The 18862-nt window shown below is 46.1% G+C and overlaps 1 long non-coding RNA gene across 3 annotated transcripts in view; it reads left to right on the top strand.

Moving 5' to 3' along the window:
- The first annotated feature begins 283 nt into the window (after positions 1–283).
- The window catches only part of LOC111561873, a 451344-nt gene continuing 432765 nt past the window's right edge, over positions 284–18862 (top strand). Inside the window, exons 1-3 of one of the 3 annotated variants that reach the window (XR_006583326.1) lie at positions 284–538; positions 1675–1856; positions 4915–4994. This is a non-coding gene — a long non-coding RNA (uncharacterized LOC111561873). The remainder of the gene's footprint in view (positions 539–1674; positions 1857–4914; positions 4995–18862) is intronic. The other 2 variants (XR_006583324.1, XR_006583325.1) reach the window with 2 other exon arrangements.

Here is an 18862-nt window from a genome sequence, read left to right as displayed (position 1 = left end):
TTCCTTATAGGGTTGATGTGAACCATTAAGTGCAATAATCTAAGCTCTGTGCCTGGCATGTAGTGAGGGTCCATTGAACGTTAGCTGCGATTATTGACGTTCTGATTATTGTCCCTATTATTAGAGTTGAAAGTGGCATAGAGATAGAGGTCATTAGGTCTAACTTGATTATGTCAGAGATGAAGAAACTGATTCCCGGAGCTCGCACGTTCCTCGCCACGGTCCCCTAGCTGGTTCCCGGTAGAACCAGCCAGTGCAGCTTCTGGAGTTCTTTCTTCTAACTCATCACTGGCTGGAACCTTCAAGGTTGCAATCATTCTTGTCTCCCTGCCGGGCGGAACGTTGGTGTGGCGTTCCCTGCAGAGTTTAAAAGGCAGGGAAGAAGAGCTTACAAGCCCCGTGGGGCCAGGGGCCACGTCTATCTTGGTCTCCTCCGTAGCCATAGTTCTCGCTACAATGTCCAGCATTTAGTGATGTAATATTTAATAAACATAGGCGCCTTACCCAGCAAGGAGAGGACTACGGACATGTCACAGAGGTAACCTTGGCACCCATGAGCCCTAACTTCTCCCTTGGGAGTTGTTTCTGGGCGCGTTTTCTCATGTCTGTCCTGTGTTCCTGGAGCCAACTGAACAAGTATTAAGGCAATCCATATGAGGGGCCCTTGCGTCCCGCCCTCACATTCCCTCTTTCCTTCCTCTCCCACTCCTTCTCTCCCTTTCTTCTCTTCTTTCTTCTTCTCTCATCCTCCTGCTCTGCTCCCTACTCTTTATCTAGCTCCTATTTAACCAGGATAGGTGAGTTGTGCTGCAGTAATAAACACCCTCTCAATTTCAGTGGCTTGATACGCCAGAGTTTATTTTCTCACTTAAGCAGAATCGTCTGGAGCTCTGGGTGACACTGCAGGACAAATGTCTTCCCGGTGCTGGCTCAGCATCCGTGTCTTATGGCACTCTCCATAGCAACCCGTGCTTTCACTCTCCCCGGGGGCTGAGCACGGAGCCCCCAAGGGACTCATGCTGCACCCCCCCATCACTTCCACCCCCTCTGGCATGGACCAGTCACACGGACCCACCCGAGGGCTGGGAGGGGTCATCCCTCCGTGGGTCTGGAAGGTCCCGGAAGGCAAGGGGAACAGGATCTGGGTGAGCGTGAGAAGGCTTTTCCACAATTCTTTTTCAGAACTCAGCCCTTTTCCTCGTCTGTTCTCCTTTTTCACTTATGTTCTCTTCTTTCCCTCCCCTCCTTCATTCCCCTCCGTGCCTCCCACGTCCTCCCTTTCTGCCTCACTCCAGCTGCTGCCCATTATCCCCCCATTCCCAACACACACAAAGCAGGTGCTGACCAAGGGTGGCGCTGTGACTCAATGGTCTGCTTGACCTTGAGTTCTTGCCCGGATGTAGGGGGATTTATGACAAAATCCTCCTGTTGTCCTGAGCATTTTTTCCAGAGGCTGGTGAAAGGTCAAGCCAGCCGTCCTGCACCTGGGAGGCACCAGGCAGCCCCAGAAACAACCCCTTCTCCTTTCAGAAGTCAGTGTTTTCAAAGACCCCACCAACCCCAGCACATAGCTCAGGGGAGCTGGGTGTGCATTTGGAAGGGTGTGCGTTTGATTCCCTGCACGGGATCCAGGCACCTTAACTGTAAGGAGTGATCAGTTTAACTTCTTGACAGTATCAAGAAGGGGCCCGGGCGAGTGTTCCGGATTACCACAAAGACCTCAGTGTGCCGTGAGTTAAGATGGAGCCTGCATTTTCAACATTTGCAACAGATGGAAGAGAGCTTGTGTGGCCAACAGGCCGGAGGCACACGGCACACGGAGCCGGGCTCTGCCATCGATTCGTCGTGTCTGTTAGGTGGGTCTCTCTCCCTCTGAGTCTCAGTCCCTTCCCCCCAAAAGACGGTGTTTGGACAAGGTGACCCTTGAAGCAGCTTCTAAGGCTCCCCATAGGAAAGAAGGGGCAGAAATACGGTGAGGAGAGGACGGGGGGGGGGGGGGGGGCGGGTGGACAAGGTATGAACAGGCAGCACCAGGGACAGGGTTTGAAGACTTTATACATATTAATCGCTTATTTTCCTCAAAGAGCAGCTCAGATTATATGGTCAATTTTATTCTTCGTAGTCTCTCCTCTTGTTTTTCTTCCCCCCCCCCCTTGTAAAAATTTTAGTGTCAGAAAACGCTGAGGATGAAAATATTAGGAAACTTAGAATCAGCTTGTTGAGATCCTCGGTATAGACACATCAGCTTTCGGTGATTTCCCCCAAAGTTGAAGGTTATAATTTTTCTACTCTTCCTAAGAAATAATGGCCTCTTGGAATGTGCAAGTAAATTAGTCATACCGTGTCCTGAGAATTGGTCTCTGTAATACATCCTGGTCTCTGAAAAAGAGCTGCTATTGTATAATGGATTTTAGAAGTCTCCAAAGCTGGTTCAACTAACATATTTGTTAGTCTAATAAATGATATTGCTTTTGTGAAGATTTTTCCATATAGCACAATTTAATAGAGGAATCAATAGTTTCTCAGACATGACAAAAGGACCTGGGTGTGCTTTGATGGGAGACACAAAGTGGCTTGTTGCTCTAATAAAGCCAAAATGGAAAAAAAAAAAGTTTTTTCCCCCTCTTTCAAGTGTATTTTTACGAAGCTAAAATATACATACCACTTTCTCTAGGAAAATATTTGTTTCTCAATATTTTTTCCTGCAGCACTGTCTTACTGTTATTACACATGAATATGCATTTTGCTTTTTTTTAATTTATTTTTATTTTTTATTTTTTTTAAATATTTTTTTTTTCAACGTTTATTTATTTTTGGGACAGAGAGAGACAGAGCATGAACGGGGGAGGGGCAGAGAGAGAGGGAGACACAGAATCGGAAACAGGCTCCAGGCTCTGAGCCATCAGCCCAGAGCCCGACGCGGGGCTCGAACCCACGGACCGCGAGATCGTGACCTGGCTGAAGTCGGACGCTTAACCGACTGCGCCACCCAGGCGCCCCTGCATTTTGCTTTTATCTCACTCCTTCCCCTTGTGGGAAGAGCTGTCACGAGGACAGGCTTCTTCAGGGAAAAACTCGGGCCCGAAGAGATTTTGATCCCTTGGGTCTATGGGATATTTCTTTAGAAATCATTTTAGAACCGTTTGGGGCAAACATTGGCATCCACCTGTGTTTCTTCTTATCGTAACTTCTTAGAAGTCCGTAACGTGGTTTCGTATGGTGAGAAGCCATCTCCCCTAGCAGGTTCTGCCTTGACTGGTGCGTGCAAAACAGACGAACATAAGGGAAGGGCAGCAAAAATAATACAAAAACAGAGAGGGAGACAAAGCATAATAAGGTTTTAAGGTTGTGTGTGCCGTGCTCTGACTCTCAATGCCATATCGATACCTTTGCTGGCTTCAGTTAATGGGTTAAACAAATCTCTTTGGGAGTCGTTGAAGCCGCCTGGAAGGAAACCGCTTTGGTTTTGAGAATGTTAGAACATCTGTGTGTCTCTTCCTCAGCCAAAACTTTTAGTTTTTGCCATGGAATGTGTTATTTGGAGGGTGTCTGATTTTCCCGGCTATGGGTTCTACCTACTGGCAGAAACAATTTGCTGACATTGTCTCTCCGCAGTTATCCCTAAATAACACCATCCTCAAATATGAACCCAAGAATGGCTCAGAAAATGACTTTGGGGGACAATTGCTACCAAACTGATGAGAGTCTGCTCTTTGAAAAGCTGAGATGATTGGCCATGGTTGTCTTTAGAGATAGAAATAGTCTCAGAACATTTCCAGAGAGAAGATAAATGATGTGTTAGGGGAGCTAAAATTGACTGTAGAGACCAGATGTGTTGAGAACAGGAGTTTTCAACTTAACTACATGCTAGAGTTACCTGATGGGCTTTTAAAAAACACCAGAGCCTTGGTCCCGTACCTAGAGATTTCTGATTCAGCTGGTCTAGGCTGGGCCTTGGGCAACAGTCTCTTCCTCATTTTCTCTCCTTTTCAGGCGATTCTAATGGGGAGTCAGGGCCGAGAACCATGAACCCCGAGCAGTGTTACTCAAAGTATAGGTCCTTAGTCAGCAGCAACAAAATCACGTTGAAATTTGTCAGAAATGCACTTGAGAGCGGACCCCGGGAATCTGTACGTTTCAGGCCTCCAGAAGATTCTTACCTAGGATTCTCGAATGTTAGCATGCATCAGAACCGCCTGGAGAGCTTGTTAAAATGCGGAATGCTAGAGTCCACCCCCAGAGTTTCTGATTGAGTGGGCCCGGAACAGGACCGGAGAACTTGCAGCTTGAACAAGCTCTCAGGTGATGCTGATGTTGCTGGTCCGTGGTCCACACGTAGAGCAGCATTAGTTCAGAGGAGGCTTGGGGGCTTGCACTGTTTCTGAATTTGTTGTAAGGGTGGCTATTTAAGGCATTGGGGCCTCAGGGCTCACGTAGATGGGCTCATTAGAGCCAATTGCTTTGGCTAGCAAACCTCCTCCCCCACCCCCCCAATTTAAAAATATTTATTTGTTTATTTTTGAGGGAGGGAGGGGAGAGAGAGGGGGGAGGGAGGGAGAGAAAGATAGAGAGAGAGAAAGAGAGAGAAAGAGAAAGTGAGGGAGAGGCAGAGAGAGAGGGAGACAGAGAATCCCAGCAGGTGCCGCACGGTAAGCACAGAGCCCGATGTGGGGCTCAAACTCACGAATTGTGAGATCATGACCTGAGCCGAAATCAAGAGCCGGGTTGCGGCACTGACTAAACCACCCAGGCGCCTCCCCTCCCACCTTTTTTGAAAAAAGATTTTTCTGGCGAGGCTGCAAAGCATGGGATGAAAGTCCAAAGTCAAGCTTTATCACAGATGATAGTCACTGACTGGGTTGGGGCCAAGTGGTGAGGGCAGGGGGCACCTAGAACCCCTTTGTCTGTCTGCAGGAGCGGCCTTCTCCCCCTCCGGCTGATTTCGGGCATGTGGGAATACTGCAAGGCATGGCCAGACCTTCTGATTTTAAAAGGTAAGACAAGGATCCTACATTTCTTCTGAGAAATTTCCTGATCTTTAAATGTTGGCAACGCATTTTTAAAAAAGGCAACCTCCCTGCGCTGACCAAACGAAACACATCTGTGGGCAACCAGTTTGCGACCTCAGAGTGCCTTCTCTGAGTCAAAGATTCCATTAGGAGTCATTCAAAATGAGTCCTATTCAAAGTAACCTAAGAAATACACCCAATTTCCTGGGTTTGCTTCCTATCATTGTGATTCCGTGGGATATCAGGGCAACAGGGAAAATGTTATTACATACTTTTTAAAAAGGATAATTTAAATATCTTGGGCTCCAGCTTATGTGCTTCCAGGTTTTAATATAATAATCATTCTTGGTACAACATATTTCTTTGGAAATGAAATTTGGATGCATTTCAGTTTTTAATGCATGGAATTAGCAAGATAGGGGTTGGAAAAGTTTCAAACTCCATAGAAGAGTGGCCACAAAAGAACATTCAAACCAATAACTAAAAACCTCAGTGGTATATGCTTCAATTACTGGATCTTGGGTATTCAGGGCTGACTACATCTTCCTGCATATTGAATTATTGTAGCATTAAGTTCCTGTAACATTTAGGAAATAGATGGCTGAGAAGTGACGGAGACGAGAAATTTAAAAAGCAGGCATCGCATTCCTTTTTATTACGTGTATCTGTCCTCTCAAGGACAGAAGAGGCGCTTTCCATCTGTTTAAATCTTGGACTGGCATTTCCAGCCCTGCGGTGCTGGAGGGTTTGTGGGTCTCACCCATACACCTGACTTTGCATTTCACCCCTCAGACTTCCATTTCGTTAGGGGGAATCTGCTATTATGCGTGCTCATTCGTATCTTGTGGTACAAGTTTGCTCTGCTCTCTGCTGAGTTTGTTGATGGCTTTGTAGTTGTACATCGTCTGAAGCTGGCGACAGGGTGGAGAGGCCTGGACGGAGCATAAATATAGCTCGGTGGTAACTCCATTGTGTTCCCTTTGTATGTTGAATTTCAGTTTTTGTGGCCTCTGAAGATATGATTTGGTATGTGTTGGCAGGTCAACAGAGGGAAAATTTCCAGGGATGAAATCCAAGGTTGTCACTATTACCTCTGGAATATAAATACAGAAGAACGGTCAGTGGGATTTCCCTATGGTCCACACCAGTGTATGGGAAATAGGATTCATCTAAGATATTCACATCTGGCTAATAAGAAAGTGGTATTTCGTTTCACTTCTGCTATTTCTCCTTGTGTGTTTTCCGTCTTGGGGTCCCCGCGGAGAAGATGGAATTCGTATGTTTTTGGATCTCTGGCCAAATACCGTCTAATCTCTCCTTAAGCATGAGTAAAGTCTTTACAAGCGTAGATATACTTGAGAAATCTGAAATTGGGGAGGGATGCAAGCTTGTGGCAGTTTGGAGAACAAGCACAGAAATTTTTAGCCTGATGTAGTTTTTGTACTTTGGAACGTAACTGAGAAAGGGATAGGAACAGGCAGATTTTTAATTAAATGAGCAATTTTAGAAAGGAAAAAAAAAAACCATTATGGAAATTGAAAAGAAGTATTTTGGATTCTGACTCAAGTCCTGGTATGAGTTTGGAATGTTCTAATCTGTTCAGCATGAGCCAGAAATAGTTTCCTAAGGAGGCAGACGTAGGCTCCTCAAAGCAGACCTTGGCCCCTGTTTTTGGTGCCATAGGTAGACACGGTTCTGTTGGCTTTTCTACAGGGTGGCTGCTTGGGGACGTGGATGAAAATCCTCAGCCTGGTCCAGGTGGTGTTGTAGGGTGTCCCAGACTTACTTTCCCATAAGTCCCAGCGATGAAGTTATCCACTTTTTCCCGACCCAGTGAAACGAATCAGTTCTTAACCTCTCTGGTCATCAACTTCTTTATAAAACTGAGGGTGATAATATTTGCTCTGTTGCCCCATGACATTTTGGTAGTCAACTGAGATAATAAATTGCAAGCACTTCTCAAATGGCTAAGTGATACAGAGATGTAAAGATTTATTAGTCTGCTACAGGGATGACAAAAGGAACTTGGGAACTTTCCAGCCCAAATCACAAGGTTGTAGGCGGTATTAAAAGTCTATAGGCAGATCATCTAGGAGCACTGTCCCATTGCAATCGGCCTCAGTGTTCAGTCCGCTTTGAATTCAAATCTTTGCTTTACCCACAGTACGGTGCAATGGTTTTTCAAGCCTCCCTTTCGTCATCTGTAAAAATAAGTACAAAACCTACCTCGCAAAGTGACTGTGTACGCCGAATGAGATTGTATATCGGAAAGTACTTATATAGAAAGGTTTCTATTAGACACTCATGAAGTGTTGATTTGATTCGTTGAGTCATACACTGATGGTGATATTCTGAAACCATATGCAATGTACATAGGGACATCCAAGATACTGTGAACCACTTTGTGGGACCAGTCCAGTTCCTTCTAATAAATCTGAAGAAGGCAGAATTCAAGTCCTGTTGTACAAGCAGGAGACTGGCTAAAAGGTCCCTCCTTAATGAATATTGCACCTGCAATAGTGTTATTCCTTCTGCATAAAGCGTTGCTTCTCCAAATGTCCTCTTTTACAATGCAAATAGCTGCATAGGGGACACATGAATTGATTATCAGCCATTAGCTCTTCAGCATCAGTTGGTTGAGCTTGAGTTGGAGGCATTTTCCTCGGGGCAGGGTTAGGCTCTAAGGTCAATGAGTAAGGGGAAAGTTCAGTGTGGTCAAAATCACCATCAACTTGTCCATAATCCCACTACATATGATTTTGTGCATATGTAATTGGACCACACAGTTCTACCTCAGAGGTGGATTAGATGGTTATTTTCACGTGAAGACCAGACAAGCTATTTGACTTGTGCTTAGGATTCAAGTTAGATGAAAAATATTCAGTTTTGTTCTTATAGTTGAATTTCCTCAGTTTAAATGTGTTTTGATGTTACTCGCTGTCCTCTACTAAGGGGAGCTAGCTGAATGCAGGGTCCTTGTAGAATGGGGCACCAAACAGGCTTGTTTGAAATGGCAACAAGACGGAGGCATAGGTCTGCATCCTGGACCATTATCTAGAGTGGGAGGTCTGGGTATATCACCAGTGATGAGACGCTCTGGGAAACCAGATGGCAGCAAAAGACAGTTGGGGAAGAGGAGGGTGAACAAAAGGCAAGATTTCTTTTAGAAGTATGTGTCCAGTGAATACGTCGGTGCTCGACCAGTCATCGTTCAATAAATGAATTAATTACGATTCATTGCAGAAAGTTTGTCTAATTTATGTCCCCATCAGCGAACGTGAGAATTTCTGCTTTGCAGCAACCTTACACACATCACATATTTTACGAATTTTTGGGCCGGTCTGATAGAAAAACATGTTTCATTTTTTATTTTAATGTACATTGGAAAACACTAGAGTCAGTCTCTTCCTTTCACAGAGCAGACGGGTAGGGTCACTTAGCTGATTGCTTGATCCTTGGTCTGACTTCAGCCACCTCAATCCATGCTACTTTGCTGTCCGTGACTTTCTGTGACAGTCACTTGGCCTAAGTGCTGTTCATTTGATCTGGAGTGCCCCTTCAAAGGAGCGTTCACTTGGACCTGGTCTGGTCTGGTGCTGAGCCGGCTTCCGTTCCTGACCCGTCCTGTATGGGAGGTTGCTGACCTCTCCCTTACATAAGACCTCTGCTGGGGACACGTGGGGCCCACGTACCATTGTGCACCTCAGGACCTTCTTGCACTCTCTTTTCCTGCTGTGTGCCTGTTCAACTTCCACCCATCCTACTACTGCTACTTCAAGCCTCACTTCCTTCTGGGAACGATTTCTTTCTCCGCTGAATACATCACACAACTGACTGAACCACTTAACAAGACTCAAGTAAACGGCACAGACAGTAATTGGCATCTTTTGTAATAATGGAGTTTGCATGTGGTCGATGAGTAGTAAGAACAATGGTCGCGGGCACCTGAGTGGCTCAGTCATTAAGCATCTATCTGACTTCGGCTCAGGTCATGATTTCACAGTTGGTGAGTTCGAGTCCCACACCGTGTGAGCTCGAGCCCTGCTTTGAGTGAACATGAGCCCCGATTTGGGTAAAATCACGAGCCTTGGGTGAGTCCCGCTTCTCTCTCTCTCTCTCTCTCTCTCTCTCCCTCCCTCCCGCGCTCCCTCCCTCCATCTCTCTACACTCCTCACTCACTTGTGCCCCCCCCGCCCCTCTCTAAAAAAACCAAAAAAGAACAATGGTCTCTGGAGTCAATGGGAATTCATCACATGGGCATCATGTCTGAGATGGAAAAGAAGAATCACTAACTTAGGGTTCAATTCAATAAGCAGCACCTTTGTGGTATAATAGCTCTGATTTCCAGTTTTCCCAGTCAGGGACTCACCATCTATTCAACTGCAAACAGGTTAATCTCCAGGTCTTGGTTTTCTCATCTGTGAGACCAAGATGCGGTGTGGTAACCTTGGAGAGCAGGGCTGCTGGATTATATAGCCTGCGGGCCAGCCAAGTGGCTAAATTAAAGGACTGATTTAAAGGAAGTTAAAAAGAAGATAAAAATGACACCAACCCGGAGATCCCATTACTCAACTCAAGTTGCTGTGTTCTGAGGAATTAGAAGCCATGATCTATGATTTGAGTATAACTCAGGGAACAATTTTGGTCTAACGGCTTCAAATATATTTACAACAGCCTATCCCCCATTTCAACCCTGTTTTTTACTCTATAAACTTCCTTCTCTATGTCTAAAGAAATTCTGCCTAAATTCCTTGAGGGTCTGACCCTTTCTGAGCCTTAGTTTATGTTCTTTTGTTCTTGTACTTGACATTACCTCAAATAGTCTTGTAAAATCTTGCTTCTGTTCCCTTTAGAATTTTATATCCCTCAATGAGGCACTTTCCCCCCATTCCTTCAGAAAAATAGCTGCATTGCTTTCATAAGTTTTCTCTTTCATTAATCCAGATAAAAATTTCAAGCTCCTTAAATGATACATACCGTCTTTTCTGGCACTATTACCGTGTAGAGAATAACCTAGAACAAGGTTATCTAAGCAAAGTTAACATTTAGCCAATCTGTTCTCAACCTGGTCATCACTGTTGAGATGCCTTTAAGAAGATGGCCCAGAAGGAAGCTGGTAATCTGGTCCTGGGGAGACAGAGCTGTTTGAAATACTGTTCAGCCCAGTATTATTGTTCCCTGGTGTGGTTCATGGGTGGAGCCTCCGTGACTCAATGGCCTTTTTTTCATTTGTTTATTCATTTCATAGATGTTGACCATCTCCGATGAAAATGGCTATCGTTTGTTTTCAGGAGAAGGTGGACTGCTCAACACTTTGGCAAGAGCAGTTATTCACTTAAGAGATATCTTTTGAGGGTCTGTGCTTTGCCCAGAGCAGGGGATAAAAAGAAATACCAAGACAGTGTTCTTGCCCTATAGAAGTTCATTTGTCTGGTGGGGGAGATGGACAAACCAGCAGTTAATTATGATCCAGTGTGACAAATGCTCTGCTACCGGTCAGAACTGAGAGAGGCACTGTGTCTCTTTTGGGGCATAAGAGCAGGAGTTCGAAAGGAAGACTTGGAAAAACTGATGCTTCAAGCAGGGGAGGCCACAGGGTGTATGTGGAGGGGAGATGGGATGTGACACAGGAAGGGAGAGAATATGTGAATGTATTAGTTTCCTATTGCTGTGGTCACAAATTGTCACAGGTTAGGTGGCTTAAAACAACACGACTCTGGAGGTCTGAAGTTTGCGATGGGTCTCCTTGGGCTAAAATCATATTGTTGGCAAGGCGTGTTCCTTCTGGAAGTTCTAGGGAAGAATTCATTTCCAATTCCTAGAAGCTCCCTGCATCCCTTGGCTCATGGCCCTTTCCTCCGTTTTCAATGCTGGTAGTTGCCCCTCCCCCTACCTTGCACCTTGCTTCTATCATTCCCTTTCTCACTCTGACTTTCTTGCCTCCCTCTCTTACCTAGGAGGACCCTTGTGATTACATCGGGCCCTCCTGGATGAGCCAGGATAATTTCTCCACCTCCAAACATTTAATTTAATCGCAACGGCAACATCTCTTTTGCACGTAAGGGTCATACTTGCAGGTACCAAGGACTAAGAAAGACACCTTTGGGCCTCTTTGGGGGGCCGCTCTTCTGTCTACCACAATGAGCAAAGGGCACTTTGGAGGGACGCAGAAGGAACTCCAGTCTGAAGTTATTTGAATGTAGTTTGAGTGGTCAGTGCGTAGTTCGAAAGACAGCAGCAGAACAATTCCAGTATAAACCGCTTAACTTCTTACGTGTAATCTGAGTCTCTTGTTACATCTGTGAGGCTTCATTAATGGCCCCGTTCACGTGAAGAAATGAGCCACCATTTGACGGTTCTTCTTAGTAAAGCAAAATACCGATTAGGATAGTGTTATTTCTTCTAATGAAGCTATGTGAAATCGTACCTCAAGAAATAGTGTGGATTGGGGCGTGTGGGTGGCTCAGTCGGTTGAGCGTCCCACTCTTGATTCCGGCTCAGGTCATGATCCCTCAGGTCATGATCCGGCTCGTGGGATGGAGCCCTGAGTCAGGCTATGTGCAGGTGGCGGGGAGCCTGCTTGGGATTCTCTCTCTTTTCTTTCTCTGCCCTTCCCCGACTCGTGTACGCGTGCACGCTCTCTCTCTCTCTCTTGCTCACTTGCTCTCGCTCTCTCTCAAAATAAATAAACATAAAAAAATAGAGTGGGTTCAGAGACCGTTAATAAGTTGTGAACCGTCTTTTTTTTTTTTTTAATTTTTTTTTTCAACGTTTATTTAATTTTGGGACAGAGAGAGACAGAGCATGAACGGGGGAGGGGCAGAGAGAGAGGGAGACACAGAATCGGAAACAGGCTCCAGGCTCTGAGCCATCAGCCCAGAGCCCGACGCGGGGCTCGAACTCACGGACCGCGAGATCACGACCTGGCTGAAATCGGACGCTTAACCGACTGCGCCACCCAGGCGCCCCAGTTGTGAACCGTCTTGACAGGAAAGACTGTTGCTCGACTCTGTTCACCTTGCTTAGGAACTAGCCTGTCTCAGTTCACTTCCCTGCCTACTATTTTCTTCAAATTTGCAGTTCAGAGCGATCACCTGCAGGTGTGCCTCTTTCTCACCTTACCTTGTCCCTGAGCCCAGTCTTGGGTCCCACTGATCTCTCTGCAGTGGTGGAGGCTAGGGGACAGAGGATGGGGACTGCTTGCTCCAATGGAGCGGGACACGGTTAAAGGACATCCCAGATCTGCTGTGCCGTCTCTTCTTGGTGGCTGACTAGGAAGATTCAGCTGCTACAGTGGGTGGAAGGGTGTAACTTTCAAAGCTTCCTTGTACCCTTGTCTTCGGAGCGTCTTCACATTTATTACAAAATGTTGACACATTTATCACGTTTGCAGACTGATTAAAGAAACTCCAGGGGCGCCTGGGTGGCGCAGTCGGTGAAGCGTCCGACTTCAGCCAGGTCACGATCTCGCAGTCCGTGAGTTCGAGCCCCGCGTCGGGCTCTGGGCTGATGGCTCGGAGCCTGGAGCCTGTTTCCGATTCTGTGTCTCCCTCTCTCTCTGTCCCTCCCCCGTTCATGCTCTGTCTCTCTCTGTCCCAAAAATAAATAAAAACATTGGAAAAAAAAAAAAAAAGAAACTCCAGACCCGAGGAAATTTCAGGCATCGCGCATTCTTGAAACCGTCTTTCAAGATAGGCTAAACAATGCTTCACCAGTCAAATGTGCTTCCTGGGATCCCACCTTTGTTTTCCCACCAGCCCTGCCCACACTGAACCGATTCCCCTGGGAGATGGTTGTGTTTGATGCTGGGGAGTTTTAGCATTCTGTGGAACTGTGGGGCCAGTGCTTCCCTCTGAAAATTTGCGCTTTGCCCGTGTGCTTTACCAGTGTTCTTTCTTTCTTGGACTCGGACATCGTGAACCTGGGGCTGAGTCTGGGCTCTACCGCATGCAAACAGAAGCAAGTCACATGACTGCCAGTTGCTGGGTGCCATCAGTATGTGTGATACTTTATTTTTTTTTTAATTTTTTAAACGTTTATTTATTTTTGAGACAGAGCATGAACGGGGGAGGGGCAGAGAGAGAGGGAGACACAGAATCTGAAGCAGGCTCCAGGCTCTGAGCCGTCAGCCCAGAGCCCGATGCAGGGCTCGAACTCACAGACCGCGAGATCATGACCTGAGCCGAAGTCGGCTGCGTAACCGACTGAGCCACCCAGGCACTCTAATATGTGTGATACTTTAGGCAGTCCTCACGACAACCCTGCTCTGTTGGAGGTAGACAGAAAGCCAGAGAAACATTAGTCCTTATGGGTCATGGGCAGTGGAGCTAGGATTCAAAGGCTGGTGCGTCTGGCTCTGAATCCAGGGGCTTCTAATAGTTTTCTTCAGGGTCAGAGTTTCTTCAGGAGTAGGTGAGTGAGGGCTGCTGGGTGGTTATGGGACCCCAGTCCCTCCTTTGGGAAAAGTTCTACTGTTATCTGTTTGATAATTAAGAATTTTTAGGAAAAAAGTTTGAAGCTAAAAAGCCATAAAAAACCATCACATTTTTACTCCATTATGCCTTTCTAAGTTACGTAATCTGGAGACTGTCTCCTGTGAACTCAGGGTAATAATAGTACAGTCCTATGGAATTATAGAAAAGATGAAATGAAACAAAATAAATGAACCATCTGATATAGGATAGGACCTCTCATACTAGTTAGTTCTCCTCTTCCTTATCATACAGAGGCTTTTCATTTAATGTATGGCTCAACTGTGCCCGGGGCACAACTGAACCATTTATTTGGGGTATTTTCGCATTGTTTACAATCGTAGCTTTTTAATTCAACAAATGCAACAGATGTTTGTTTGGAACCAACTGTGTGCCTAGAAACGTGTTGGGTCTGTGGCCAGGGACAGCCTAGTGGATAGGTGGGGTGGGCATCCATCCAATATGGCAGCCATGAGAGCCGCCCCATCCCACTCTGAAGAAAAATTGATGTCTGGAAAGCCTCCACTGGGAATTCTTGTCTTTGGCTCTCTTCTCAAAATCTCTCACTAAAATGTAAAGCCCTCAAGAGAGGAAACTTCTCAGTTTTTGTGAGTTTGTAGGCTGTGAATTGGATGGTAGATTTGGAGGAAGACCTGAGATGAAGGAGAGGGGTCAGTGGGAGGTAGGGACAGCTCCAATGTCAAAATGCAGTTCCTCCTGACTCAGCCACAGTGGGCCTGTGCCATTGTCAAGGGAACATGATGACACTCATGTTATGTTCCCTGGGTCTTGGGTCTACAGTGCTGGACTGGGGCTGTCTACTGGAGTCTGTCCACGGATCACTGATGAGGGGGGTTTTGTTTGGAAAAGAGGGTAACTCAGGCCAACGAACTATGAGGAGACCAGCTGGTTCAACAACTAGACCCAGGCTGGGGCAACAGATTAAGAAGCAGCGAGCCAGGTACCCAGAGCGACACATTATAACTCTCACAGACATTGAGCTTGGGAGGTAAGGGCAAATACCAATTTCCAGCAGCAACCCCCGAACTCGGGAAAAGATGGACTTAGTCGAAAAAGACCTTGAGAGTTTTTCTGAATTTGGCAACAGTAAGGAGTGACGCTAGCTCTGGGACTGACAAAAATAAGTTGTTGCAGAAGCCAAAAAAGCCAGATAAGAAAATGAAGGGAAGAGATCATTCAGGACAAGACATCTCTAGGATGCTGTCCTGGAAAATGTGAGGGTCTGGCCTACGCAAAGAGGCTGCCTGGTCAAGAAAAGATACTACGCAACCTTCGTAAGAGGAGAATAATGGAACGATCAATCACAATAACAAATGTTAATATGTGACAGGCACTCATCTCAACACGTTGCATGAGCTCGCTCAATCCTAGTAACATTCTTATGAAGCAGGTACTATTTATTATCCCCATTTGGGTAAGGAAGCTGAGGCACAGTCAGGCTAAGCTGCTTGCCTAAGGTCAGTGGTGAGGCCAGAGTGCCAACTGAGAGCCTGACCCTGGAGCCTGTGCTCTCACGTACTTGCTTCCTCTCTACAAAGTGCACCAGGTGCTTACGAGAAGTCCTAGGAGAGACTAAGACTGGAGCGGTGGTTTTTGTCAGAGGCCAGATGTCCCGGATTAGTGAGCAAGTGAGGGTGCCTGTTCTTGTACGTTTGTTTGTTTGTTTGTTTGTTTGTGTTCCCCTGATGAGTGGGAACATGTAGTATTTGTTCCTTTTCCAGAGAAACCAATGACCCCAAATAGGTTAAGAATCCCAAGGCTGGGCTTCTAGGCTGCCTGTTGAGGCACAGGGTTGAGGCTGATCTGTGTTCTCAGGATGGACTGGCTGGTGCTTCATGCTGGATCTCCCCGGGAGTGTGTTTCTAGGGGCTCACTCTCTGTCCTTGCGGGAATTTGGCTGGGAGAGATCATCCCCTGGTAAGCGTTTCATTCTCCAGGCTTGGCTCAGTGTGTATTTACTAGAAGATGAAGCCTGTTAAGGCAGAAAAATGGTCCCTGCACTGGAACATTTTTTCTCTAAGTGTCATTACCCATGACTTCTACTGAGGGAAAAGAGAGGCAAAATCCTTATATTCTGGGCAAATGCGTTTGCGCTTTTCTGGTGACATTGATTATAGCTTATCTAACTTCATAACAGATCTGTCTTATCCATAAGATACAATGTAGCTTGAAAATCCGAAGAGATGTTGGGGGTTGGGGAAGGGGGCATCATTCTTACTTCCAGGGAAGATTTTGTATTATGGTAAGTCACTTTCCCTAGACAACTTAGACGAAGCAGAGGTTCTTTCTGTGAGGATCAATATTGTCACTGGTCCTGAGCAGCAAAGGAATGTGGTTTTTTTTTCCCCCTACCCTCTACACCTAACAACGAAGAACAATGAAACAGGAACAACTGAACTATTAGTCACCTGACTGGTGTCTGGAAAACTACCATTTTGCCTTCGTTTCCCAGTGAATCTCACTTAGGTTAAGGGTCCATGGCCAATGTCTGTTTTAGACTTACTCATATATTTTCCATTTTACTTGCTGGTAATTTCGTTTTGTGTCTGGGATCAGCTCCCTTCTGCCTGAATTATATTCTTGCAAATGCCTTTGGACAGAGCCTGTAGAATGAACGTCTTCATTTTGCTTTGTTCTAAAAAAAATTTTTTTTTTCACGAGTATGGAATTTATAATGTTTCTCTTCAGCCCCTGAAGGTTTTCTACTATTTTCTGGCTTCCATTGCTGTTATTGCAAGTTTAGCTGTCAAACGAACTGTCGCTTGCTTGAAGGTAACCTGCCTTGTCCCTTTGTCCTACTTTCAGATCTTCCTTTTGTCTTTGATCTATCGTTTGACCGTAGTGTGTCCAAGGGAGGATTTATTTTTACTTAACTTACTTGGGATTCACTGAGTTTTAATTTCTGGACTCCTGGAGATGGAAGTCTCTTGAACCTTACTTTTCACTTCTACAAAATGGTAATGATGATCATCTCTGGTTCGGTGGGATCATCTCTGGTTCCGAAAGGATTACATGAAGCAATGCACGCACATTTCCTATGAGGAAGGATTTCTCCAGTTGTGTTTCACGGAATTAGATATCTTCTCTGCTCAGGCTTCCTCAAAAGGTTCTGTGACCCAAGCTATTTGGGAAGTGCTGATTACTGCAGACTCTCTTGAAGAGTTGCAAAGCTCATCGGCATCACGAAAGCCCTGAGAAGTCCTGCAGTATTCTCCACACTCACGTGTCCTCAGAACAGCCTTTGTCGTAAATATCTCTTCATAGCTCATATTTCACGGGACATGGGAGGAATGCTGTATGAAATATTGAGTGTATAAGGTATTGAATGAAATGTTTCATTTGGTGAGAAAGGAGTATTTCCCCGCCACAGTCCAGGGTCTTACACTAAGCCAAAACCAGGAAGAGGATAGATCACAAGAAGATGGCGGCTCCTAAAGGCCTTGTCCCAGGCCCCCAGAATCTAAACCTGCTGTTACGAGGGCATCCCTACCTCCCTTGGTGTGAAGTCGCGTGGACGGAAGTGCACACTGAGTATATGGAATCTGGGTCACATACACAGTTGTGCATCTGGGTGAAGGACACGGGGCTTCTTTCTTCCTCAGAGAAGCCCTGATTGGTCTCCAGGGCCCGTTTTTGAGAAGTTCATAGTGTAAGAAGATCACAGTTTGTCTATTCGGGAGGCATAGTCTTGATGTTGATGTGTGTTTGAATTTGGAGGCCTCCACTCAGCAGAGAGCTGATTTCTCCTGAGAGGGGCTGGGGGGAGCAGGGTATCAACAACACATTCAGATTTACCTTGAGGTTGAGACCCCAAATGGTCAGATTTCAAAAAGGAACATTTCTAATGTCCCCATGCAGCCTACGTTTGTTGTCCATTTGTTGAGAGAAAGGAGAGGCAAAGCGCAGAAAGTTAGTCTTAAGCGTCTGCGGGAATAAGGCTGCAGAACAATTTCCCTCCCAGAGAAAGAGGAAAGTGTGTAACTACATATTTGTGAAGTTGGCTTAGGCTTTTTAATTTCTTTCCCCAAGAGGTTTCAGGAGCGTGATCTCTATTTCCTTGATCGGTGCCATGAAGAATAGTTCTAAATCTGTTTCCTGTGTAGTCTAGGAGCAAATATCTTCTTGAATCAGGCCTGCTCTTACTGAAAACTGAGACTAATGCTCCTTCGTGTTTCCCTTGACCCCCCAGGAAGCCATCGCCGGGTTCAGGTCTGTTCACAACCATCCGGGGGAACTGACAAAAAGCGCGCGCTGGGGGTATGCTCTGCTCCAGCGGGTAGAGCTGGGTCTCTCATTGGGTAGTTGGCTGCTACCTGCCTCAGTGGGACCCACGCTCCGGTTGAAAGTGCAGGTTTCTAGGCCCCATGCCAGACCTCCCAGGGTATCAGCATTGTCCACTTCCTCATGAGATTAGTGTGAGGTTAAAGTCTGAGTTTGCCGTGGGAGCAGTCTTGGGTGGCATCGCCAAAAAGGGCTGTCTTTGCCTGATTTTTCACATCAGAAAACACGATTCCTCTCCACACAAGCTTTGAGGGCTTCTAAGTGTCCATTCACTCTTAAGTTCTCAGATGTAGGGTCTGCTGAAAATTCTCCCTTCTATGACCTTTGGAGCCTGGCTGGCCGGTTTGTTCGAGGTAACTGGGTTGATATGGGCTGGGAGCAAACAAACGTAATTATTAGGAATCTTCACGTTGCTAGAGTGTCCCAGTAGTTTCCAGAGCGCTTGCAAAACTAAAGCCACAAAAGAAAGCATTGTTCGCTGGATCCTCTATGAATCCGTAAGAGCGTTAAGATAAGCAGAATAATGGGGCGCCTGGGTGGCTCAGTCGGTCGGGCATCCGACTTCGGCTCAGGTCATGATCTCCCGGTCCGTGAGTTCGAGCCCCGCGTCGGGCTCTGTGCTGACAGCTCAGAGCCTGGAGCCTGCTTCAGATTCTGTGTCTCCCTCTCTCTCTGACCCTCCCCCATTCATGCTCTGTCTGTCTCAAAAATAAATAAATATAAAAAAAAAGATAAGCAGAATAAGTATTAGCAGTCCCATTTTACGAAAGTGGAAACTGAGACTCAACTATATTAAGTGATTTGTTCAATGTAGACAGTGGTGGAGTCAGATTCAGCCCAAGTTTTCCTGCCTGCCCACTTTTCACTTTTCCTCTCCAGCCCCCCACTGAAAACTGTTGCTCCCTTTTGCTCTCCATTAAGGTTCCCACTGCTGTTTCCATGAATCAGGGTCAAGCAAGTGGCCTCTGTGTGCGGGCCATTGTGGATGTAGTTCCCTTTTCGATCCTAAAACACTAATAATTTACCACCTTACTAGCCTGAATGCTGGCCAGCCCTTCCCGACTGTGTGCACTGATGTGT

The sequence above is a fragment of the Felis catus genome, chromosome C1 (assembly GCF_018350175.1).
Source record: "Felis catus isolate Fca126 chromosome C1, F.catus_Fca126_mat1.0, whole genome shotgun sequence".
NCBI lineage: Eukaryota > Metazoa > Chordata > Mammalia > Carnivora > Felidae > Felis > Felis catus.
The sequence above is the reverse complement of the archived record's forward strand: the minus strand, read 5'-3'. Positions and strand labels throughout refer to the sequence as shown.